The sequence below is a fragment of the Chinchilla lanigera genome, unplaced genomic scaffold (assembly GCF_000276665.1).
Source record: "Chinchilla lanigera isolate Chin_1 unplaced genomic scaffold, ChiLan1.0 scaffold00096, whole genome shotgun sequence".
Lineage (NCBI taxonomy): Eukaryota > Metazoa > Chordata > Mammalia > Rodentia > Chinchillidae > Chinchilla > Chinchilla lanigera.
In genome coordinates, this window is record NW_004955497.1 from 182,236 (window position 1) to 208,286 (window position 26,051).

General features: G+C 45.6%; 1 long non-coding RNA gene across 1 annotated transcript in view; it reads right to left on the minus strand.

The window, feature by feature from the left end:
- LOC102004619 overlaps positions 1 to 14,738 on the minus strand; it is a 34,480-nt gene extending 19,742 nt beyond the window's left edge. Inside the window, exon 1 of the long non-coding RNA XR_264187.2 lies at positions 14,554 to 14,738. This is a non-coding gene — a long non-coding RNA (uncharacterized LOC102004619). The remainder of the gene's footprint in view (positions 1 to 14,553) is intronic.
- Between the last annotated feature and the right edge of the window lie 11,313 nt (positions 14,739 to 26,051).

Consider the following 26,051-nt stretch of genomic DNA (forward strand, 5'->3'; position numbering starts at 1 on the left):
ATTGCTAACTGATGGTTGGCTTGTGATCCCCAAATGAACTGAGTAAGGGTGGTGCTGAGTGTGGGAGGCCCTGGGGGTCTGTTGCTATCAGAACAAGAGGCAGAACTGGAGAAGGAAAATGCATTAATTACTAAAGCGTTTGTTATCTGCCTACTTGTTCTAGTTACGTTCTTGGTTCTGGCTCAATAAAAGGTGATTGTGATTGGTGATTGGCGCAGCAGTCCAAGAAGCTGTAAGTCCCCTGATCCCTGACTTTTGTCTCTCTTGTTTTTCTTGTCTCTTTTCTTTTTCATCTGCAGGCACCTTGTTCTAAAGACCCACTCACTACTTATAAAGAATTACAGTGAGGTTATTAGCGCTACTCTTAATCCTCCCTCATTGGTGCCTACAAGCTCAGAGGATAGTTGTGCTTGTGAATAAGTAATCTCCCAGACCTGTGCAAGCAGGCAGGACATCAGTGACCTGCCCTTCCGTGACTCTGAGGGGGTGTGGTTCACTTCTGGAAGCAGCTTTGTCAAGGACAGACATCAAAAAGCAGATTATGTAGTTGTCAGTTCACAATCGGTCATTGAGGCTAAACCTCTTCACAGGGAACTTCTGCTCAAAAGGCAGACCTCATAGCTCTTACTCAGACATTGGACACTAGGAAAAGGCAAGAAGCTAAATATCTATACAGCCTCCAAGCACCTTTCTGGTGCTACATACCCATGCATAATCTGAAAAAAATGGAGCTTGCTAACTATTAAGTAATTATCTATGAAGCACAGCCAGGAAATTCTAGAGGCCGTCTATTTTTCCCAAGCAGGTCATTGTCATCCATTGCAAAGGATCCCGAAGAGACATATCTAAAGTCTCTTGGGAAATCAAAAGGCTGAAGAGAGGCAAGAAGGGCAGCTGCACAACCTCTTAAGACACTAGCCTTGCTCCCCGTTCCTGGAGAACCATTAAACTGGTCCTTCCTCAAGGGATGCAGTGGAAAGCTATAAAAACCCTACATAGGAAATGATCACAAAAATTTTTCACAGGACTAAGACTCTGCTGGGAACCTCTGGAAAATCTGGGGCTCCTCTTTAAAAAGTAAGACCCTAGTATTGCTCTGGGTGTGCATAAGTACAATGACTCCTAATTTACCACAGCTTAAACAGACATCAATATTAAGACTTCTGTTTTTATTTATCCTGGGTTTGGGGTTTGTTTTTATCTACAGTTTCACCCTGTAATTTAGGCTGGCCTTGAATTCACTATGTAGCCCAGGCTGGCCTCAAACTCAGTGATCCTCCTGCCTCAGCCTCCTAAATGGTGGGATTATAGGTGTGTGCTACCATATCTCCTGTTTTTAATTAGATCCATAATGTGGCTAAAGGTACAGCTCAGGCTCTCAATAATTTATCTAATATCCCTTTTTGTCATACTTTCTCATCCACAAGAAGTATGGAAATCTGACCTGCTTCTCATATTTGGGCTCTACATTGCCAAAAGTTCACTAAGCTTTCTCTCACCAGAGAGGCAGCTCAACAGTTCTTCACATGTAGACACTATTTTTCCAACAAGTTTTTATTTCTTCAACACAGATGGCAAGCCACAGCATCCCAAGGTATTTGGAGAGTGCATAGTCCCCAGTAGATAGGGCCTACAGCCTCTTTCAGCAGGTAGTAGCTATATGAAGATGGAATCCTCCCCTTCCTCAGCACCCCATAAAGACTTAGGGGGATATGTGTCTCCCAGGGGGAAATGAGGCAGGAGATTAGGGTGTGGCAGACTGGCTGGGGAAGCGGGAGTAACCTATTACTACAAAGTTCCAGGACACATGCACAAAACAGTTCCCAAAGCCCTGCCCATGGAGCCAATGAGAGAGAGAGAGCTATCTTCAGTTCTTCTCATGAGAACTCAAGCAGGTTTTCAACAGGATGGCTTAAATTTGATGTCAGCCTGAGGAGTGGGAGATACAAAAAGACAGTCACCATTGCACTCTGGGCTATTGTATTTCCTCTTTCAGAGTACTCTGGTCTTGTGCTATAAAGGGTATGTTTTTCCTGCTGTTACTTGGCCAGACTTGTTCTGGAGAGCATGTTTCTTTTCCACCTTTAGTAAACATGAAACCTTGCTGCCTTTGGTACTTGTCTTGAACTTTCTGTTAAGTTTCCAAGTTGGGGTGCTTGGTCAAAACAGTTATGCAAACTGGATTTGTTATGCACTTGTTGGTTTGGTTTTGTACTTCCTTTTTAAGTCCTACACTTGCTACCTGTTAAAGTTCTGCAGAAGTTTGATTCAGAACAAAATAATGCTGACCCAGCACTTAGAGATGAAATCCATCACCTATGAAATACATAGAACTGAATTTAACAGTGGAATCCAGGTTGTTGCACAAACTTGGCTAAAAGAACATGACATTGACTCCTAGTCACCAGTCACCAGTCATTCCTTTCCACATAGGACCAGGCCAGACCAACCATTCAGACAGGCCCATTCCAGCATGAGGGATAATTACACCTAACCACAGGATGGTTGATCAGCAATATTTTCAGAGAAAAGATCTTGCATGAAACAGGGGTAAAGGGAGGAGGATGTGAAAGTTGTCAGAATAAGAATGGAGTCATTTTTGCCATCCTTAACTAAACAAATAAAGCCAAGAAGTTATGAAGGAGGGTTCTCATGTACAATTGCAGCAGTAGCTATCACAAAAGGCCATCAGCACCTCAACCTCATACAAAGCCCACTGTAACTTTACTGTTTTGAGACAGGATTCTATTCTGACCTTGAACTCACTATGTAGCCTAGGCTGGCCTTGATCTCATAGCAATCCTCTTGCCTCAGCCTCCAGAGGTTTTTATTGCAAGTGTGTGCTACCATCCCTGGCTTAGCCCACTGAAATCTTATAAAAAAAATATTTATGCTAGAACAGCTGCCCAGCAACTGTCTGCCTATATTATTTCATAATTTCTGCTGAATAAACCAAGTCCCAGTCCCCCCTTGAGGGGATCCTAGCATATCCTGCACACCCCTGAGTTCTGTAGGTCTAGAAGGATGAGCTGAAAGGGTAACATAGAATCTGGCAGGCCGGTTCACACTGCAACCTGCAGGAAGAAAATGCTGGAATGGGAATGTGCTGTCGCTTAAGAAAAGCTGAAGACAGGCGGGCAGGAAATCAGGGAGGTCTCCAGGGGGAAACCCACCAGCTTCGATGTGTTCACTTTGCAAAAGCTATTACCCTCAGCCACCAGGAACAGGGTTTCTACACTCTGCTCTCCCTGAGGAGGCATTGCCTAACAATCTGGGCCAAGTTGGCAAGGTAGGCTGGAGCATGCATTACTTTTCTGTTCAGCAGCTATTCCTTGGGTTTGAAGCTCTTTTTATTTTTATTTTTTTCAATAAAAATTGAGAGTACAGCAATGCACAAAATGTATTTCCTGCTGTGGATTTAAAAGAGTGAGAATTTTTAATAAAACCTGTGTCTGTAAACACTGTGCAAAGATTTCATCTCCTTGTGATGGAGAGGGGTGGAGCAGGAAGAGCTGTGCGAACGTCACCGAGAGATGGGGTGTTGAAAGAGCTCTGATAGTGTCTGGAGAGGAGCGACCGGAGGAACGAGGAATGAAGAGGCGGGTATCTCTGGTTTATGCTTCTGATTGTGCCTGGGTGTAGGTGGGTGTGCCTGCAGCTGGCTGCTGGATTCTCCCTGTTCCTACATCAGAGAGCTTAGTAAAGGTGGCTTTCACTAAGTCTAGGTCACCATATTAATTTGGTACTGGTAGCCTGCACATGAGCTGTGGCTGAGTGGGTGTTCACTGGCCTTGGGAACTGGCCTTGAGGAGCCCTTTGTCTGATGGTACTTTTTTCATTGAATTTCATATTTTACTGTTATTCCATTGGTCTTGAAGTCACACGCCAGAATTTAGGATTGTACTATTCTCTTTCAGGCAGAAGAGCAAATCAGATGTTTTGTTTTGTTTTATTGTTTTGTTTTGTTTTGTTTTGTTTTTGCTGGCACTGGGGATTGAATCCAGAGCCTCACAGAAACTAAGTATGTGCTCTAGCACTGAGCTACAGCGTAGAACAAAGTCACAAGAGGTCACCGCTGCTGCTAAGGGCTGAGGCTCCTGGGAGAAAGCCCTGACTTGACCTTGCAGGAGTCCTGAGCTGGGCACACATCTGGATACCTGATGATTCTGCATGTAGACCAAGAATGGGGTCCACAGTAGCTTCTCAGAGGGATCAAGGGTGGCATAGGCCAGGGGCTGGTGTTCCAGAGGTGGGAGGTCTATAGCTTCTGTGCAGGAAACACCTGGCAAGCCAGTGTCCTTCCATCCATATCCTGGTGAAGCCTCCCAGAACAGGCCAGAGGTGGCTCCTGAGCTTGTGGTTGACCTCATGGACAGCGTGACCCTGAGTCCTGTGTATCCATTGTCATCTGGGGACATTGCTACCAGATCTTCTTTATACACCTGGGTCGGAGATGTGGAGCAATTGATTTTGGTCTTTACTTATTTTGCCTCACTTCATGCTCAAGAATTCCCAAGCTTTTAGGAAACTCTGGATCTCTTGGTCACTCCAGCCTGAAGCCTTTTTGGGTTCCTGGATTTCCTTTTCCTTCTTTAGCTCCTGGGAGATTTCTAGTAATTTCAGTCTTACGTGTCACTTTCTTGATCTCTGTTCCTATATTTTCTCCACAATCAGAGGACCTAGTCTAGAGCAGTCCACGGGCTTGCACTGATAAGGCTGCTGGAATTCAGATGAGTAGGGAGCTACCTGAAGGCATGGAGTACTTGCTCTCCCTGTTTCTGAAATCCTCTGCTACATACTTTTAACATCAACATTAAATAGGACCCATTGCCCCACAGAGGGGAGGTGGTCCTCCACCCACTGCTAGGGTCTCCCTTGTCCTGGATGCTAGGGATACAGTTCCCATCCCCAGTGCTCTACTTCCCATCCTCCACCTTCCCTCTCCAGCCTTCACCCCTCCCCCACCCCACCTCTGCAGTCCTGGGGATGGTACCCAAGGCCCTTGCAGTGAGCTGCATCCCCAGCCCTTCCTATTTTTTATTTTGAAACAGGGTCTAAAGGCTGGGCATGGTGGTGTACTCCTGTAATCCCAGCACTCAGCAGGCTGAGGCAGGAGGATCTTTGCAAGTTCAAGACCAGCCTGGGCTACAAAGTGAGCTCAAGGCTAGCCTGAGACCCTGTCTCAAAAAAAGAAAAAAGAAAAAAAGAAACAGGGTCAATAAGCCACTAAGTCACTAAGTTGCCCAAGCTGGTGCTTCAGCTCTTAATGATGGAAATTCTGCCTCCCTGGGCACTCCCTGTACGCATGCCTACTCTTTCTTAAAAATCTATGCCAGAAAGCTTCTGCAAGCATCAAAGTGACTAACAGCAGTTTTTAGAGGACCAAGGTCCAGTTTCAACAGTGCAAAGGAGGGCTGTGTGCTGGCTTCCCTCCTTCTTGCCCATGTATATGACTTGTATTTAAGAGACCTGATAGAAACTTGCACTGTGTTAGCTGCAGCCTATACGGCCCCCTCTTCTCCTTGCAGCAGGAACACCTTCAAGAAGTCACTGAATTTGTCACTTGTCATTAGAAAGAAGAGCTGGCACCCATGTGAGCTGAAGCAGAAGTTTGTGTATTCGTCAGGCGTGATGGGCTTGTGTGTGCAGGAAGCACAGTAGAGTCTGGGTCAAACGCTCAACCAGGGCTTCAGTAGGCTCCAAGCCTGGGTGAGCATCTGGCCCTCTCTCTGGCTACTCTGGCCGTAGGTTTATGTTAAGCTGGAATGTGCAGGAAGCGCCTGTATTTACACACAGACTATCTCTGTCCCGTGTCTGCAAATGGAATCTGAAGCACATGAATGGTACTTTGCACCTGAGAACAACAGCGTTCAGACACCACGTTTATCAAAGGTTCAAACGTGTGAGGAGAGGAAAATGCTCCTTACCCTGACTTGACCAGTACATTATAGACATGTATCCCACAACTGTTTGTAGTCACTCTGCGTCAGCTCTGCAGCTCAGTGGTACAGTATATGCTTAGCATGAGCACAGCCCTGGATTCAATCCCTAGCAGCAACAACAACAAAAACAAAATTTAAGAACCTAAAGAAGCTATGTTATAGTTATACAACCCACAGTTAGTATTCAGGGGGTCCTTCCATCCTTCTGTAATTCTCTCTAATGTTATGTTATGTAAGCAATACTAGCAGTACTCAAATTTACAGAGCACCCTTTGGTAAGTGCTGCTCAGAACTGAACTGCCCAACACCCTTTACCTGGACAAACACAACCATGTCACCTGATACGTGTTGATATTGTTTTGCTTCTAGAACCTTAAAGTTATATTTATTTTAACTCTCAATGAGTAATTTATTTGGGAAGCATAATACACTTAATCTTTTAGATGTTTATAAAGACTTTTTCTGTTTGAAAAATCAGTTCGTTATTGTAGAAAAGTGGTAAATGTAATTAAGAAAATCAGGGGCTGGGGATTTAGCTCAGCGGCAAAAGCGCCTGCCTGGCAAGCGCAAGGTCGTGAGTTCGGTTCCCGGTACCGGAGAAAAACCAAAAAAAAAAAAAAAGAAAATCAGCCAGGTATTGTGGCACACACTGTGGCAGACTGAGGCAGGAAGATCAAAGTTCCAGCCTGGCCTCGGCCACCAGAAAGACCCCGTCTCAAAACGGAAAGTTTTAACAGGATGTCTGGGGATGCAGCTCAGTGCAAAGGGCCTGGGTTTGAGCTCCAGTATCACACACACACGAGAGAGAAAGAAGGAAACATAAACCTTGTATAATTTTAGCAGACTTAATCACTGTTAGCATTTTGTTTTATAGTATTTATTTCTAATTTCATGTTCATCATATAGGTATATTTTAAAACTTGGAATTAGACTAGGTATATAGTTCAATGGTAAAGCACTTGCCTAGCATGCATAAGGCTCTGAGTTTGATCTTTAGCACTAGAAAAATTTAATTTTATACATTTATTTAAAGCTTGTAGGCTGCTTTTTCCTCTAGATATTGTACAACATATCTGTAAAAACATGATTGTCTTTCTTTCTTTTTTCCAGATTTTTGTTTGTTTGTTTGTTTGTTTGTTTGTTTGAGACAGTATCTCACTATGCAGCCCAGGCTGGCCTCAAACTTGCAGTGATCCAACTGCCTCTGCTTCCTACATGCTGGGATTACAGGCATGTGCCACCACACCTGGCTCTGCAAGACATGATTTTTGTGGTGTGCGTGGATCTCCACTGACTTAATTTTTATTAGAATTTTACTTTTTCAATTTTAACTACTATAAATTACGGTGTAGGGCATGGTAGCACACACCTATAATCCCAGGACTCAGGAAGCTGAGGCAGGAGGATCACCACAAGTTGAAGGTCAGCCTGGGCTTCATAGCGAATTTGAGGGCAGGCTGAACCACATAGCAAGACCCCTGCCTCAAAAAATAATAATAAGAAGAAGAACAACAACAACAACTCCAATTTAAAAAACATTACAGTGTAAGAGTTACAGTTTTTTTTTTTAGACAGGGTCTCACTATGTAGTGCAGGCTGGACTTGCTACTCACTTACATAGCCTAGGCTGGCCTCAAATTCACAGTGATCCTCCTGCCTCAGCCTCCCAAGTGCTGGGATTACAGGTGTGCACCACCACGCCTGGCAGTAACAATTTTTATAAGTCCTGCTACACATTGTCAAAACGCTTTCCAGAAATTCTTACCAATCTATACACCGTTACGGCCAGTGAGTGGGAATGCCTGTGGCATCTTAGCACACTCTCGCCAGCACAGGAAGTTTTGCCCATTTGATTTTTACATTTGTCCATTTGGAAGGTAAGAAACAGCATCTCACTTTAGTTTTTATGGAGTTATTTCCTAATCAAATGTTTCTTCACTTGTTACTTTTTGATTTGTATTTCTTCCACCTAAGTGTCTTTTCTGTATTGAAATGTGTACGGTTTTCATTGATTTAAGAATGATGTCTTAGTTATTGACAATTTTAATATTATTACAAGCTTGCCCATTTTTATTGATTTCAAAAAACAAAATCAGTCATATATTTGTTTGTCTTGTGGCACTAGAGATTGAACCCAAAACCTTCCCACTGAGCTCCATCCCCAACACCCCCTCAGTTTTTACTTTGGAGACTGGGTTTCAGTAAGTTGCCTAGGCTGTGATCAAACTCACGGTTCTGCCTCACCTTCCTCAGCTGTGTTTTATTTTCTGTATTGCTTGTCTGTTTCATATTGTATGGATTTCTGTTTGGATATTGTTTCCTCTAAATTGGAAATTTAGTTGATTGTAGATCTTTTTCCTTTTCTAAATTAAGTATTTAAATTCTCCTCTAAGTACTACTTTTATGGTGCATCCTTTCAGTAATATGTTGTGTTTTTATTTTTCATTTTCATTTTCATTCAGGATGAAATACTTTCTAATTTCCTTTGGATTTCTTTTTTAATATGTTAATTTAAGATGTCTGCTATCTAGTTTCAAAATATTCAGGGGTTTTCCAAATGTCTTTATCTTTTTGAGCTTGTAAATGAGCTATCCAACAAGTTGTTGAACTCATCTGATCACAGCTGCAGCTCATAACCAGGTTTCACTGGATTTTCTCTGTAGATATTGTGTCTGGCTGTACAAATTTCACAAGAGTTGCAACCTCCATATAATGTTTAATTATAGAGGTGATAAAAGGGCATCATATGTCTGATTTTGATGAGATTCTAAGATTTTACTATTTGGCATGACATTAGCTATAGGTTTTGAGGCAATATCCCTTAACAAATTAAACAGATTTGTCATCAGCAAAAATTGGCAATTTTGATTATTTTCTAAATCAACTGCTATAGCAATATAGTATTTTCTGTTTTAGTCTGCAATGTGATAGACTACTTTGAAGATTTTCTAACATTGAATCATCTTTGCATGCCTCACATAGTTTGTTATTTTTTAAATACAGTTCTAAATGTATTTTTGCTTGCTTTGTTTTTATATTTTGATAGTGATTTTAATATATCTGAAACTTGAAATATAATGAGGTAAGACTTAAACTATAGTCTATAACTAATTTTTCTTACATCATTTATTGAATAATTTGTGTATTTTTATTGGTATATGTTCAAAATAATTTTTGAACTTTAAAAAATATTTAATTATCCTGTGTTTTTATTTTTATTTTGCTCATTCAGTGCTAGGTATTGATCCTGAGGCCTCACCCATGCTAGTTGAGTGTTCTGTCATTGAACTAGGCCAGCCCTATAGTTTGGCTTTAATAAGTGGATTTTCATTTTATTGGCCACTTCAAATTTTTCTTGAAAGTACTCAGAGTACAAATGACTTGGTTTAAAAATAAATAAATAAATAAATAAATAAATGACTTGGTTTTTTAATCCAGTGAAAGTATCAAAGATTTGCCTGTGCAGGAAAACTTTAAAAATATCGTTCTCCTGAACCAGAACTATTTTTACTCAAGAAAAATAATTTTAGGTAATTATAAGGGAGCCCTGCTTATCTTTGCAAAGGTATTTACTACCTTTTATCACCAGAATTCATTTTAATTATGAGAAGGCAAACAAGTCCAAGCTGGTCCACGTAAAGAATAGCCGAGGTTGGAATCCAGTTCCAGCAGGAGCTGAACAAGGCCGCAGCCAGGCAGTGACTGGGTAGTTCCCTCGCCTTCCAGATTCCCCAAGAACAACGCTCTGACCCTTCAGAGCGGGCAGACTGGCCAGTCCCAGAACTAGGCTGCATTCATGGGTGCACATCGTGTGTGTGCATGTGTGCGTGCGTGTGTTTGTGTACAGATGTACACTCAGGGATATGCAGTACTGAAATACTGAAGACGTGGATGTAAGCCTGTTCCATATGCACAGGGCCTCCTATCCTTGAGGCTGTTGTTCACCCATGCCTGGAAGACCTTTCCATGCCAGTACATGTGTGGGTCCAACAGAGTTTCTCTAACTTTGGTGCATGGAGTGTCATTATATGCAAACCCTACAATGGGCAGTGAGCTTATCACCAGTTTATCGTTATTAAACTGCAATAACCGTCTTTCACAGCAACACCTTCTAAAGGTTTTCAGTGGGGGTGAGTGTCTCCACAATGTGATCTCCATCTGTCTCTGAAGTCTTACCTTCCAGTCAGGGGTCCTTCCCCAAATATCATCCTCTGGTCAAACTGGCCTACCATGATTTTTTAGCCCCAGACCTGTGCACATGGTCAATCCTCGCACCTGGCAGGCTCACATCTCTTCTCCCCATCTTCCTAAATGTGGTCTATCTTAGAAGGTCATCTTGGATTCCCACTGCCCTGTGAAAGCTTCCCTCTTCCCTGGTCTCCCAGCCCACGATAACCTGTTTTGCCAAACAGCTTTGTATTCTGTACCACTCACTGAATGTTTATGCACTCCCTTGTATTATAATAATGTTTCAGGAGGTTAGCAATCCTGGTAAGTGTTTAAAATCAGTGAAAATTTGCTGGTTTCTTTGTTTGCATGCTTGCTTTTTGGTGTTTCAAGACCAGGTCTTACCCTGTAGCCTAGCCTAGGCTCAAACTTTGATTCCTCCTGTCTCAGCCTCCCCAGTGCTGGGATTACATTGAGTGCCCCTGCACCGGGCCTTCTTTTGCCTTTTAACTGAATACTCCAGCTCTGTGTTCTTGCCGCTCAGAGCATTTCTTCCTTCAGAGTCAGACAAGTCCATCCACATTGTTCCTTTGCTCACAAACTGACAGTGATGATGATGTCATCCTCTACAGCTCCCTCATGAGTGACGTCAGAAATAAGTAGTCATGACGAGGAGTGTCTTAGAAGGCGACCTCCACCTTAGGCCCACCTCCCTCCTCTCCTCTCCCAGAGGCTTGCTGGCTCCCATGTAGAGATGTCCTCACTGACATCATGCCCGCTGTGGGTCAGGATGACCTTCCTCCCCTTGCCTGTGCTCAGCCTCCTCCTCTTCCGCCACCCAGAGGTCTTCCCAGGAAACCACACAGCTAAATAGACTGTGTTTCTAAGACATGCCTACTGCTCACTGCCTCCGCCTGGAAGTCTGGCCCAGGAGCTCCTGGCTGTCATGCAGCTCCAGCGTAGCTGGAAAGGAAGCCGGGAAGCATAGGGAGGTAGTCGGAAAGTACTGCTGTTTCTGCCACAGAGCTGTTAGGACAAACTTGAGACTTGAAGAAATGGAGGCAGAGCTGGCACAGTGGCATATGCCTATAACTAGCACTCCGGGAGGCTGAGGCAGGAAGACTGCAACTTATCAATACCCTGTCTTAAAATTAAAAATGAAAAAAAGGCTGAGGATATAGCTCAGCGAAAGACCCTGGGTTCAATCCACAGTAGACAGAAAGAGACAGGGAGGGGACAGAGGGAGAAACCAAAAGTGAAGAACAGGAAGGAAAAGGAGGAGGGAGGAGAAGGGAAAGGTGAGAAAAAAGGGAAAGAAGAAGAAAAGAAAGAAATGGAGGCAACAGGAAGAAGCCTTAGGAGAGGCAGGAAGAACCATGAGAAATGGTTCTAGAATATGGCTGGGATAGAGCCTCTGGCCCCAAAGATCTACCCAGTACTGTTGAGAATACTGACTAGGTCACCATGCCTAAAATTCTAACAATGACAGAGGCATTTGGCTGAGTAATTTTTTTACACTGCAGATTCTCTGAGAAGCCTAATATCCCCTGCCAATTCAGATAAGATTTCTGCCTCCCAACTCCTACAATGAAGTCAATGAGATAAGAAGTACCTTGCTGAGAAAAAATAAATAGAAAATATTGAGGTGTGGGTGACTTTAGAAAGTGAGTGTGCCAGCTAGCCAGAATGGAATGCACCTGAAATCCCAGCTACTCAGGAGGCTGAGGCAGGAGAATCAAGAATTCAGGGCCAGCCTGGGCAACTTAGTAAGATCCTGAGTCCAAATGAAGAATTAAAAAGGGCTGGGCATGTTGCTCAGTGGTGAAGCACCCCTGGGTGAGATCCCCAGTCGGGAAGGAGAGGGGGGGAGGAGGGACGGTAGTTTCGGGGTGGGGAGGAGGGAGGAGCGGGGCAGGGTGGGGAGGACTGCCAGGTAAGGAGCCATCCGCCAGGAGAAACTCTGAGCAGCCATGGGTCAGGGCAGGACAGTGATGGACAAAGGACTGCTGCCTTGGTAGCACAGTATGCTATTTCTCTGCCTTAGTTCTCTCTTTGAAAGACCAATCTGAGGCCCTGACAAAACCACAAAAACAAAATATCCACAGAAAATGAGAAATTGTCACTAAGCAAAGACCTAAATAAATCCTTGGGCTCTGTTTTCTCTTAATCAACATAGAAATCGCAAAATTTGAAGTCACACAGCTGGACAATGCTTTTCTGTTTTCCCACTGGCTTTGCTGTAGATAACGCCTCTGACTAAGGGGTTATGATAACAGTTGCCTGGCTTACTTTGCAGATGCTTAAAGGACACAACCGCTAAACACTGACGCTTGAGTCTCCAGACTTCATGGCTGACTCAAATGGGATAAAAGTCAGACGTCCTGTCTTCATGTTGTGTCTTAACCCTTGGACCACATTCTGCTCAGCCCTGCTTGTAGACACGTTGATCACTTGAAAAATGTTTTGTCCAAGACCAGAGTACGGGACCCACTGCCCGTCAGAGCTGGCATGTATTTTTCTTTCTCTCTCCCCTCTTCTTTGCCCCCACTCTGTACTTCAACAGCCAAGAGTTCTACCACCTGAAGGCCCTGAAACCTGCAACAGGGCCCAGCCCCACAAGGCCGAGAGTTCATTGGTTGTTTTTTGAGACAGATTGTCAATATGTAGTTTAGCCTGGCCTTGAACTCGCTATGTAGCCCGGGCTGGCCTCCAGCTCATAACTATCCTCCTGCCTCAGCCTCCCAAGTGCTGGGATTGCAGGCATGCACCACCACGCCCAGCTCAAGGCTGGGATATTGTGCACAGGATAATGGCACCAGCAGCTTCTAGGTCAAGGTGATGGTGCTGATGGTCCTAGACTGTCACAACACAGCTTTGGGAACTGTGTCTCTGGACAATGGGATTTCCAGACTTTAGCTTATTCCAGAAAATCAATAAAAACCTGTGGATCTCTTTGTTCTACAAGCAGCAGCTTGGTCACCCTCTGGCCATGGCCCCAGCAGTTTGGCTGAACACCTCCCTACCCTACCCCTACAGTTTTGCCTGTGTGTGCACGTCGTGGCCTAGTCACAAGTCTAGCATCTCTGGGTCAAAAGATCCCATCCTCGGGACAGAAGAGCAAAGTGAGGGGCGGGAGGTCCTCCCAGCTTTCTCTGGAGGGGAAGCAAGTCTTCCTCCTGCTCCCCTCACCCCCTCACCCCCTCACCCTTGTGTTTGGCAGCACAGACTCAGCCTGGTTCCCAGCTGGACGAAGCAGTGACAAACACGGCACAGCCAGCAGCTGATTAGACGAGTGCATTTCAACCCGTTCGTACGTCGTGCAGGATTTATTTGTTCATTGGTTGTCGTGGTGTTGGGGACCAAGCCCAGCAGAGCACACACTCTATCACTGAGCTGTGCCCCAGCCCTACACAGGATTTCAATTCAGCCTGAGGACCCAAAGAGCAACTGTTTCTATAGAAACAATGATAACAATGCTGTAAATTCCAAAGACCTGGATTACTTATTTAAAAATAAGATCTACAGTCTTATTTCTATTTATAAAAATAATACATATCATTATAAACTTTGAAAAGCATAAGAAAACATAAAGTAATTTCATCACGGTAGCATGCGCTGCTGCCCACCTGTCAAAATTCACACTTGGTTTCCTAGGTACACAGCTGCAAAGCATTTCCAGCCTCACTTCATCACCATCAAACAAACGGATCAACAAGTCTACCCAGATTCATTGACAGGATGTGGCCAGGACCTAAATTCTAGCCAATGCATTTCAAGAGCGCCTGCTCGAGCCCCTGCTGGGCCAGCCCATACAAAGCTCTGAAACTTGCCCTTTGTGCTCAAGGGCCAGAGCCCTTCCCTTCCATGAGCTGGGTGCTTTGGAAGCCTCACGCTAAGGAGAGAAGCCCCTTGTGGCTTCTGAGTGGTTGTGGGAGGAGGGCCAATGGCCCCTGCACACCCCCCCATACCCTGTGGTGCTATATAAACAAACTGTTCCCCTCCTGCATGAGTCGTCACACACGTGGCGTCTGCTCCTCTGCTTCCCTCTACAGGCACCCTGTCCAGTTACTATACTAAAGATTGCCTAGGTTTCTCTAGTAAGCCACGAAGTGTCTCCTGGGAGCCCAGCATATACAGGTGGCCCTCAACAATCATCCCTTGTTCAGATGGGCACTGCGTTCCCAGCGAGTTTTTCCCATAGGAGCCCTTTCTGTCTCCAGTCATGTGCGGTCCAGTGCTGTGACCCCAGAGCCCCACCGCCAGCCTCTCTGGTGAGCGTGTGGAGGACTATGGAACTTTCCATTTCTTCATTTCCTCCACTGGAGAACAAGGTCTTTTTTTATGTAAACCACAGAATATATTTAATTTAAATTAAACATAAAATTAGAATAATGTTTGGTCCTTATCAAGCAGTAACTGCATTGTTTAAGAAAAAGAACAGTACCTTTCTGCCCGCGTTCTGGCAATCCAATAAGGAACAGTCACTTCCAGTTTGATGAGTGATAGATCCTGCAGTCAACATCAATGCACGTGGATCGGGGCCTGAGGGAGACAAAGACCCCTTGATACAAAGTGATTCTGCAGAGTCCGAAGGAGAGCAGCCTCCCTCCTAAAGTATGAGAACCGCAGTGTGAGGAGCAGGAAGTGGTGACTTGTACGACAGATGTGTTTTATTAAATAGAGAGTAAACGTGTTGGTGCTTGTTCATTCCAAGCTGCTGTTGGTGCTGCCTGCATGAAGAGCAGTGGCAAAACCCCCCACACACTTCTCAGCAGTAGTACTCTTCTCATCTGAGGTAGTTCTTTGTTTTTGATTTTTGGGGGCATGATTTCTTTCCAAAGTAAAGAAAGCCAACTTCTTCAAGACACAGGTCATTCAGATTTAAGTGCTGGCCTCCATGATCTCCTTGGGCTGTGCAGAGGGCCAAGTCCTACGAGGTGAGGCCTTCTTTGCCACTGAAGGCTTCTTGCTGTTTGGTCTCCAAAGACAGAAGGTTGCTTGCCCCAATTCCACTGGTAAGGTTTTTGACGCTATTGAGAGACAGTGACAGAGATTTAAAAAAAAAAGAAAGCCTTTATTGCTGGCTTGGGACGGTTGCAGGAGACTGCCAGGATCCTCAGGAGAGGGGCTGGGGAACGGGTCTTTACTAGGTCAGACTGCTCAGCCTGGTGTGCACCTGTGGTGTGGCCTGGGTTGGGGGCTGTGGTGGGTGACCTGGTGCTTGGATTTGAGACGGGCTGCTGGAGTACCCCTGGGTGCAGAGGGCTGGTTGTGGCTGGTGGCTGGCTTGGCACCTGGCCTTTGTGTTGAGGGGAGGAGAAGGACTTCGAGTGGCTGGCTTTGGTGACACACTGGGTAGAAGCTGAGGTGTTCCTGGAGAATTCTGGCCCTCAGGATGGCCAGGAGGTGGGTTTCCTGGCTTGGGGGTGCTGGAGCAGGTTTTTTAACAGCCCAGCGAAAAGTGTGAGGGCTGGGCCAACCAAGAGATGATGGGAGCCGGCACCTGACCAAGCCTGGTTCTGGCCAGTGGTCGTCTGCATGCTGCTTGCCCCTGATGAGGGACAGCTGCAGATGTGGTGTCCTTCGGTTTTGGAGGACCGCTGTCACCTGGGCTCCACGCTCGCTCCAGTATGCCTGCAAAGGAGGAGACGGTCCACCCCCTAAGCCGCCTTCAGCCCAAGAGCTCGGGGCAGGGGATTCTGAGCCTGAGAGAGCCATGGCGCTGCCATCTGTCAGCAGGAGTGGTGGCTGGAAATCAGGGACATGTGCTTTCTACTTAGAGCAGGCCTGCACGTCCACAAGCTTCACGCCAAAGCTCTCCGTCTTCACCGGGTCTCCTTCCACCATTGCCATGCTGACAGGCCGCTGCCTCTCCTGGGCCCTGAGCCAAAGTCATTTCAAGTGTTGGGTGGGTGATTAGAATTCAGGGTACTAAGAGGTGCAAATGCTTCTGATACATTCAATTCTGCCTCTTCAGGAAAGAGCCAGTTGGTGTGCTGAATGCTGGGTTCAATCGCTGCAACCACATGTACAGGTGCAACTGCTTCTAGCTCAGCACAGTTTCCTTCATTTTTGGCCCATAACAAGTTAGAGCCTAAGGGGCTGGGAATTTAGCTCAGTGGCACAGTGCCTGCCTGGCAAGCGCAACATAGTGAGTTCAATTCCTGGTACTGGAAAAAAAACAAAAAACCAAGTTAGAGCCTAACACAGTCACAGTGTTGCTGGGAGTCATTTTATTAATGTCACCAGTCTGAGCAATCTTTGCAAGGAACTTGATTGAACTCCTAAAGTTAATAAAACTGTGTGATACCAACTTCTGACATGTGGAGAACAAGACCTTAACACTTCTCCAAACACTGAGATCTAATAAGAATTAATACTGTATTTATTCTACAGATTTAGAGTGCCAAGGGAATGTCATGTTATCACAGCTAAATTCTTTTTTCCCTTAGAAAAAAAATTTTATTAGTGGATCATAGCTAAATTCCATCTAGCATCTTCTGGTAGAAGTTTCAGCACACTGAGCTCATGTTGTTGACAGATCTGGAGGCAGTTTCTCTGTCAAAGCCTATGCTGACCTCAAGCATGTAACTTTATGCCCCACAGATCAAGAAAAAGGTCTATGGGAAATTAGAGGATTGGACATGAAGAGCAATGAAATAGAGAAAACCATGAGAGGCTGGGGTTGTGGCTCAGTGGCAGAGCAGCTGCCAGCATGCCTAAGACCCTGGCTTCCATCCCCATTACCACAAAAAAGAACAGAGAGGGGGCAAAGGGAGGGGTGGGGGAGAGGGAGGGAGAAGAAGAGAGGAAGGAAGGAAGAAAGGGAGAGAGAGAGAGAGAGAAAGAGAGAGAGAAAGAAAGAAAGAAAAGAAAGAAAGAAAGAAAGAAGAAAGAAAGAAAGAAAGAAAGAAGAAAGAAAGAAGAAAGAAAGAAGAAAGAAAGAAAGAAAGAAAGAAGAAAGAAAGAAAGAAAGAAAGAAAGAAAGAAAGAAAGAAAGAAAGAAAGAAAGAAAGAAAGAAAGAAAAAAGAAAGGGACTATACCAATGGGACCCAAAAATGAAAGTGAAAGTCCTAGGTGACAGCCTAGAGATTTCCTGCTTCCCTATGGCACACACGGCAGATGAAAAGTCTGATTCCCAGCAGCTACTGAGCTCCTGAGCGCCCCGAGGCTTTTCACCCACCTTTCCCACAAATGGATCTGGACATGCAGTCATGTTACCTATTTTGGAATCACCTCTTGAAACCAATATTACAGCTTGTTCCAGTCAGAATGAAGTGGGGCCAAGCTTAATGGAAACTGAAGTGTGCCAGGACCATCATTCCCAAGAACCTGTGCCTTCTGCCGCTGAGCAGGCAGGGAGACTGTCAAGGGGACCCGCGGCAGACACGCGGACCATGGCGAAGGATCACAGCAACCAAGTCAGTGAGCAAAGCAGGGGCTTGAACAACCTGACACACACTGAGATGAGACACAGCTGTGAGGGAAGCCGTGCTCAGCCTGTCCCCCCCCCCCCCCCCCGTGTCTATCTCATCATCCAGTCTTTTGTTCCTGCCACGGCCTTGCCTTCACGACCAGCATCCCTCTAAGTGACCAGCCCGGGAGGGCTGAAGGACACATATGTTCTAACCAAACCGCTAAAAAATTTTTTTAAAGCCTTCAATATCTATAAGTGGAAGTTATGATAGTAAGATTTCAGGCCCTTTATTGGAGAGATATGGGCACCTGCTGCCTCCTGCCCAAGTCTTATCACACAGGCACTAACAACTCAGCAAACATTTTAGTATCTTTGTGCCCAAGAACGTGGACCTCCAAAGCAGTGCATAGTCTAATTCTAGAACTTCTTATCGCTCTAACTGTGGAAGCTGCAATTGTGGTGCATTAACCCAACAAGTGCAGCTGTTGATTTCTTCACCTCTCCAACCCGCACCTGCCCCTGTGTGTGTCACAGCTGGGGTTGGATGCGCTGTGTAAAGACTCACCAAGGGACACCATTAGTGACTGAGCTCCAAGAAAGCCCAAGTGATTTGTGTAAACAGCCCCCACTTCTTCCTTCCCCTAATTAGCCCATGCCCAGAGTTCTTCCAGCGTGGCAAGGCCAACTTCCCCTCGGCCTTCTGGCTTCTTCCATGTTCTCCAGGAGACTGTATCAAAAGGAACATTGGCTACGACTTTCTCCATGAAATACAGTAGTCTCCATTATCCATGAGTGGTTCTTTCTAAGATCCCTGTTGGATGCCTGAGATCTCACAGATAATAATGAACTCTATATATGTTACATTTTTACATAAACACCCATGGTAAAGTTAAAGTTAATTCTAATTTAAAGTTAATTTTACTTTTAACTTTCACTGTGCCATGTTTGTTTGGTTTTTTGTTTGTTTGTTTGTTTGTTTTCCGGTACCAGGAATTGAACTCACGACCTTGTGCTTGCCAGGCAGGTGCTGTGCCACTGAGCTAAATCTGCAGCCCCATGTACCATGTTTACAATAAGATACTAACAACAATAACAGCTTAGATTTTATCAACTTCACCAACTGTTTTTTTCTCTCCTTATTAAGCTGAGAACTAGTACCTTTTCACTTAAAGGAAGCACACTTCACAAATTTTTTTGCATATCTAAATTGTTAGCATTGTTATTTTTGTATTTTGGAGCCTTATTAAGTAAAATAATGGTCACTTTAACTGTAATATTGCACAACCATGACAGTCAGTCTGATAATCAGGAGGGCTAGTAAGTGACTGACAGGTAGGCAATGTACATAGCATAGACACCCAGGGTAAAGGGGGGATTCTTGTTCTAGGAGGCCGGAATGGAAGGACACAAGATTTCATCCTGCTATTCAGAACCATGTGAAATGGGATAACCTAAGAATTGTTTATTTCTGGAATTTTCTATTTAATATTTTCTATTTAATTTTCCACTTAATATTTCTCAGTTCCCCGTTTTTTCCTTTTTTATAGTTATGTTTATTGGTACATCTCAGGTGAACATAATGATCACATTCATCAAGGGAATTTGTACCTGTACATGATATAACTTGATTCTTTTTTTTCCCCACTGTCCTCATTCCCTTCAGCCCCTCTTTCCTTTAATATTTACAAGGGCTTTGTTTCCATTTTTTCCTTCTTTTCCCCTTTTTTTCTTTTTCCTTCCTTCCTTCCCTTCCCCCTGCTCCCTCTCTAGTTTCCCTTCCCATTTGAACATTTTCTTCCTGTTTCACAATAGTTATTATGTATTTTGTTCCTTATTTACGCCTTTGGTTTCTCACACCAGAGAAACATCTGTTTAATATTTCAAAGTTGGCCACGGTGGTGGGTCACTGAAACCACAGACATGAAACTACGGAGAGGTGTGCTGTGTGAGGCATTTCCCGTGTAGTCCACAGGGTGCTCACAGCCATCCTTGCTAGGGTAGAAGGGTGACGCTTCTCCACCAGGAAAGGAGGTGCTGCTGGAAGAGCCACAGTCTCCAGATTCTCATCCAGAGTTCCCTTTGCTATCCTGAACTGTCCCTCTGGCAAGGATGCCTGACCCAGACACCTGTTCCCCACTGAATAATGGGGAGGCCTGTCAAGAGGGTGACTCTTAGGGCCCCCACCCTGAGGCAGAAGGACCACTGACACCAAGGCCAAGGGAGGAAGGCACCATATCTGCTAAGTCCTCTCCATCCCTGCTTCTTGGGGGAAGTGAGGTCCATGAGCAGGAGTCCTAGGTATCACTTCAGCACATACAGTGTGTGGTGTGGTCCCAGCATCAAAGGTGAATGTTAGCAAATGGATCACTTCACCTGTTAGAGAACAGAACTTATCAGTTTTATTGTTTTTCAAGTCCATCCATATATTACCTATAGGAAGCAAGCCTTAAAACCAACGAGCACAGGAAGACACACAAGTGGAAAACTGGTCAGATAAATACTGACCAAAAGGGATGTGTGTCACCATATGAGAAGCAGAACAAAAGCTGTTAGTAATAAAAGTAGAAGGACATTATCTGATGATAAGAGGAAAATCCACCAGGGAGCCATAGCAACAAAATATATGGTATTATAGAATATGTTAAAGGAAATACTGGCACACATTAAAAGAAAAAAATTTATAAAAAAATTTTAATTTATTTTAAAAGAAAAAAATCCACAATTATAATAGTAGATTTTAAGACATTTTTTTCAGTAATATAACCCAGGGCCTTCTCTTTTAATTTTTTTATTTTGAAAAATTCCCTAATTTGCCCAAGTTGGACTCAGACTTTCCATTCTCCTGCTTCAGCCTCCCAGAGTACTGGGATTACTACACTCGGCTTTTAAAACACTTCCAAGTGAGACACTGAAAGAACAAACACATAATTACTTAGTGAATGAGTGACAACATGAGCCTAACCCAGGGTTCCCAAACTGTGCACTGAGGCACACAGAGCACTGGGGTGCAGTCACGGGGCTGCTGTGGGGATCACAGATGTGGGGAAATGGCTATGCGCAACATCTGGTCAGGCACCATGAGACACTAACCCGAAAGGGTTCAGAGTCGACATTAGGCCAGCACCTTCTTTCCATGACATCTCCCTGAGAAACCAGGCATATGGGGGAATCAAGGTGGGGTGAGAAATCCAGTGACAACGCATTCCCTCTGCTTCTAAGACTTCAGTAGCTGTGCAGTACCCAGGAGGACAGGACACTCAGTCCCACCTTAAGCCACAATAGTTAAGACCTTTCAAAAATTGGGAAGGGCACTGAGGACCGAACCCAAACCTTTCACGCTGAGCTACACACCTAGCCCTTAACATTTTTTTTTCAGACAAGGCCTTGCTAAATTGCGAATCTTCAGTCCTCCTGCCTCAGCTTCCCAGAGTGCTTCCCACCATGCCCAAGAAAAATATTTTTTTCAATTATATGCCTTATGTTTTCAAACATCTGCAAGTTCTTAGGAGACAAATATTTAAATCATTGGGGTCTAACTATTTAATAAAGATACATTAGGAATTTCTCTGGTCTGGGGATGTCTAATCCCAGAGTGCTGGGATTATAGGCATGTGCCACCACACTGACTGTTTCAGTTTTTTAAAAATGCAATTCTTTTCATTATTAAGTTAGAAATGTGAAGCTGGAAGCTTTTTCTGGCTCAATAAACTTTGCTAAATTTGGTCCCAGTATTTAACAGCCTTTATTATTGATTTCTAGTGTAAAGATATCTGGTGAAGGGAAAGAGAAGAGAGTGGTGGGGAGGAGAAAGGGCTGAGGCTGCAGCTTAGTGTGAAGGCCTTGTGTTCAGCCCCCAGTACCACAAAAAAGAGGAGGGGGACAAACAGGAAGAATAGAAAGAAATTAATTTTGTACTCAAAAATAACCCACTAGACTGAGTGAGCATGGTAGAGCACGCCTGTAATCCCAGCACCCGGGAGACTGAGGCAGGAGGATCGCTGTGAGTTTGAGGCCAGTCTGGTACACAGCAAGACCATGCCTCAAAAAACAAAACCACTAGAGAAAGATACCAGGGGATAGGATAGCGGATACTTGAGGAAAATAGACAAATCTGCCATACGGAAGACTTCCACATAATTTATGTAGCTGCTTCACCCTTGGAGAAATAAAGCAGGACTTCCCACTGGAGTATGGGCTACGCATAGTACCTTTCTCTTTAAAAGTACAGCATGAGGTGCTGGGGTTGTAGCTCAGTGGTAGAGCTCAGGCAGAGGAAGGTTCTGTTTTGGACACCCAGCACCGGGAGAGAAAGAAAGAGGGAAGGAGGGAGGAGGAGGAAGGGAAGAAAGGAGAGGGGCGGGGCGGAGGGGGAGGCAGGAAGGGGCCTGGCGGAGGAGAGCCAGTCTCCAGTGCAGACCCCGAGCAGCACTGAGGCAGCCAGGTGCCGGAGGCAGCGGCAATGGCGACGCGCACTCGGTGTGCACTGTGGAAGTGAGGCCATGGGAGCGGCCCTTCACCCCACGCTCTTCCACCCCAGCGCCACTGTGAGGAAAAGGGGGCCCTCTCGCAACGCCTGACCACCGCCTCAGCACCGCCCAAGCCACGACAAGCAAGACAAACCCGAGAAACACCCACGGCCGAGGGGGCAAGGAGGACGTGAACATTCATTGTAACAACACACCCTGCTGGGTCCAGGCTGGCCTCGAACTTGCAGCAAGCCACCTGCCTCCGCTTCCTGCGTGCTGGGGTTACAGGCGTGCGCCCCCACACCTGGCTCAAAACATCAGACTTAATTAGGAAACATTAGAATTTCACTTAACCGCACCACCCTCCCTCCCTCAGAAGGTGAGCTAGCTTCACACAACAAGAAAAAGAGGCAAAAGAGGCTCTGATTGAAAATAAGCGGGAAAATGCATTATTTGCAAGGGAGAGATGTGTTAACAAATAAATCCAAGCCAAGCGGCAGAGGGGCTAGGATCCAGCACTGCTGCCTGCTCGCAGTCGCAGCGGAGGGACACGCTGCTCAGCCTCCTCAGTCTGCACGCTCCCGGAGCCACCTCCTTGGGGCCTTCTGTCTCCTCCCTCTGGCAGGCTCATCTGTTCACTCCTCATGCTGCGGAGAGAAGGGGAACCACAGAGTTCCACACGTCTGCTCCGAGGCACCCCTGAGCGGTTGAGGAGAACTAGAAGGAAGGATTTTGTCACAGCCAAGGTCACACTGCACACATACAAGGAAGTACCAGATGGACTAGTCGGCCCTGTGCTCCGCTGTGAACCCCACCAGACTCCTAATGCCCAGCATCCTGGCATCAGGGCTTCCCTTCCCCCGCACTAAATCAACACCGGCTGGATCCATCCAGAAAGACAACAGACTCCAGGCCCAGATGGGTCTGTCCACTAACACCCTGAACCCCTTAAGCCCCTCTGGACTGGGAAAGTGGTGCCCCCAGTAGAGCAACACTGACTTTCTACCATCAAGCAAATGGAATTTTAAACAGAAATTGCACTTAGAGAAAAATGAAGTTTTATTTCTCACACATCTGCTTGTGGTCTGAGTCTCCCTCACTCCATGAACACAGTTAGTGTACAACACATGTTCAGGAGTCATAACACTTGCCCTGAGTCCCAGGCCCCGCAGCGTCAACAGTTTCTGTGACCATCCTCCCCAGCAAGCCCCGGAGGTGTCAGCTTTTGAGAACAGGGACAGTGGCTGGACTCTATATGCTACATTGCTTTTTTTTTTTTTTCTTTTTGAGACAGGGTCTCACTATGCAGTTCAGGCTGGCCTTGAGCTTACCTTGTACCCCAGTCTGGTCTCGAACTTGCAGTGACCCTCCTGCCTCAGCCTCAAGTGCTGGGATTACAGGTGTGCACCACCATACCTGGCTGCTACACTGCTTTGTAACTTTCCTTAAATTTAATTTTAAAGAACTACCACTCCTGGTACTTTGCCTTGTAAGTGCAGGGATTGCATGAGAACACTGAATCTTCGTGCAAGTCACTCAGTGAACCCATCCAACCTTAATGATGTAATTCTCCAACCTATATTAGAATCCATATCTGCAAAAATTTTATGAGAACACAAATTAAAATTCTATTTTAAGGGCATGATGCGCTCATAAGGAAAATACAAAGTTTAATTCTCAGTAGATACATTCAAGGGACACGGTCTCCCTCCTTACACCCAGGAGCGTTATCTGGCTTGGGAGGAGCCATGCCTACACATCACTTACAAACCTTTGTTTTCTTGGAAGGAATTTCTAGTTTATCTCCCTCTTCCTGGAGTTAACTGACTAGGGCCTTTGCAGGTTTCCAGGAAGAGAGTGCCTCTTGTCATCTGGGGAAGAGGTCTGGTCTCCAGGGTGCCCTTGTCTTATCTTGACATCAATCCAGACAGGCACTTGATGCCTTGGGCTCTAACACTCCAGCCTTACTGTGAGATAAGGACAGGCTAGGCGGGTAGCTCAGTGATAGAGCACTTGCCTACTGTACTCAAGGCTCTGGGTTCCATCCCCAGCAACACACACACACACACACACACACACACACACACACACCCCAGCCATCCTGCCTGACTCTGAGATGAAAAGCAAGTCCGCCCGGTTATAAGGACCAGTCCAGCCAGGTTCCTTTCTCCCACCCCTGCTTCAGACTTCAGCTGGCACCTTGGCGTCCAGTGTCCCAGCTCAGTGTGTCTCCTGCAGGCCACCCCCAACTCATCAGCACCAGTGCTTTGTCAGGAACAGCAATAAAATGGATTTGTCTCCTGAGAAGACTTTAAGAGCCTGTACTATTCTGAGAGCGTGAAGGGGGAGGGCAGGGCAAACAGTTGCCTTACAGTCCCACAGAAAGCTTTTTGTTTCTGTCAACTCTCATAAAACTTTTTGTGGAACTTTATAGAGAACATTCAACAAATCCTCCCTTCCTTATGCCCAGTCAGGAGGATGGAGCACCGGCTGCATGCCGCAAGTACCTCCAAGGACCAGGCCCCGAGCTGGTTGTAGTGCTGTTTCTTGCTCTGTGACACTGTGAAAGCCACTTGACTCCACCGGACTTCCATCTGCCCATCTGAAAAGTGCTTGTAGCAACTGTTAACCAGCCAAGGTCCAAACAGAGAAACAGAAGTAGTGAGCGCAGGGAAGTAAGAGAGTGAGTGTGGACAACTGGCTGAGACGACTGCGGGACTGAGTTACAGGCTGAAAGCTGTCAAGGACAGCTGCGGCAGGGGCTGAGCCGGAGCTGCTGTCGCTGGCGGAGCGTCCTCTTCTTCAGGGAGCTCTGGCTCTGCCCAACCCCTGCTGGGCTCTCTTATCTTTTGACAAAGGATCTTGTTGTATTGCCTGGGTTGGCCTTGAACTCCTGAACTCAAGTGACCCTCCCACCTCAGCTCCCAAGTGCTGGGGCTACAGGCCTCATCACTGCCAGCTAGCTCTGCCCTTAAAGTCTTCCATCTGCGTGGACAGGGCCACTTACACCCTCCAGGACAGCCTCCCTTGCCTAAAGTCAGCTAGTTACAGGCCTAGTTGTATCTTCAAACCATCACACAGCAACCTCAGTGGAGGCTTTGAGTAGCTTGGATGAGTGAGTGAGTTGCCTCACCAGGCAGAGACATCAATCTGATGCTCTAAACACCATTTCCCAGCTGTGCTCCAGGTACACCTGCTACTGCAACTTAGATATCTCAACATGAGATGGCTTCCAAACAAACCGTGATGGAATCTCACCTGTGAAAATGGAGTCCACCTCATAATCACATAAAGGCTACCATCCATGATGCCTTCATATAAAACACCATCCTGAAAGGCAAAAGATCCCATAGATCTCCTTTTGGCTACAAATAATACTGCCTTTTCTAGTGAATTGCTTTGCCATGTGCTAAAACTTCTCAGTGTGATCTCCTAGGCTGAGGATCTTAGGGATGTTGTACTAGTTAACGTTCTCCATAGACACAGAACAAATAGGGTGCTGAGAGAAAGAGAAAGAGATTGATTTTAGGGAATTGGCTCATGCAGTATGGGACTGGCAACTCCAAAATCTGGAGGGCTGGCTGGGCACCCAGAGAGGAGCTGGTAGCTCCTCAAGGAGTCCAGAGGCAGTCTGCAGAATTCCCTCTTCCTCACCCAGTGGGATCTCACACTTTCTCCTCAGGCCTTCAACAGGGTAGATGAGATCCAGCCACATTATGGAAGATTGCCTTGTCTCCCTTCCTCAAAGTCTACTGATTTAACTGTTAATAAGAGCTCCAAAAAATACCTTTTTTAATTGCAAAGAGAGAAAGATGAAAAAAAAAATGAAAACAATGATACAGAGTTTCAAAGCAGGATAATAAGAAATTAACGATGGTTAATGTATTGCATATTGTTATCTTCGAAGTAGTTGCTCAGATTTTTGAGACACGGTTTTGCCAGCTAGTTCAAACTGGCCTTGAACTCACTGTGTAGTCCAGGCTGGTTTTGAACTTGTGGCAATCCTCCTGCCTCAGTTTCCTTAATTACAGGTGCAAAAAATGTCTTTATAGCAGCAC